The sequence below is a fragment of the Sapajus apella genome, unplaced genomic scaffold (genome assembly GCF_009761245.1).
Source record: "Sapajus apella isolate SASKATOON/1434 unplaced genomic scaffold, GSC_monkey_1.0 scaffold296, whole genome shotgun sequence".
Taxonomy (NCBI): domain Eukaryota; kingdom Metazoa; phylum Chordata; class Mammalia; order Primates; family Cebidae; genus Sapajus; species Sapajus apella.
This window is the reverse complement of record NW_022437236.1, coordinates 15,825-16,480: the sequence shown is the minus strand read 5'-3', so window position 1 is coordinate 16,480 and position 656 is coordinate 15,825.

The window sequence follows — 656 nt, the reverse complement described above, 5'->3', positions numbered from 1 at the left end:
ACGGGGCGGGGGAAGAAAAGCCTATACTTTCAGTCACCCACTCAAAGGGATACCTGGGACGATTTGAAGAATCTGATGGCTCTCAGAACAGAATAGAAGTAACAATACACTAATGATCAGATAAAGCATGTTCTCAGGACTGGAATTTAAACAAACATCTGGTTTAAAGGCGAAAAAAAAGATGGGAGGTAAAAAGGGAACAAAGACTGGTGTGATGGCTCAGGCCTAGCCGTAATACCAACACTTTGGGAGGCCAAAACGGGTGGATCACAAGGTCAGGAGATAAAGACCTTCCTGGCCAACATGGGGAAAGCCCGTCTCTACTAAAATACAAAAAATTAGGCGGGCATGGTGGCACACGCCTGTAGCCCCAGCTACTCTGGAGACTGAGGCAGGGAAATCGCTTGAACCCAGGAGGTGAAGACTGCAGTGAGTCGAGACTGTGCCACCGCACTCCAGTCTGGAGACAGAACAAGACTCTGTCTCAAAAAAAAAAAGGTGGGGGGGAACCAGGGCGGGGCGCCGTGGCTCACGCCTGCAATCCTAGCACCTTGAAAAGCCGAGGTGGGTGGATCACCTGAGGTCAGGATTTCAAGACCAGCCTCGCCATCGTGGTGAAACCCCATCTTAAAAAAAAAAAAAAGGTGGGGGGGGGG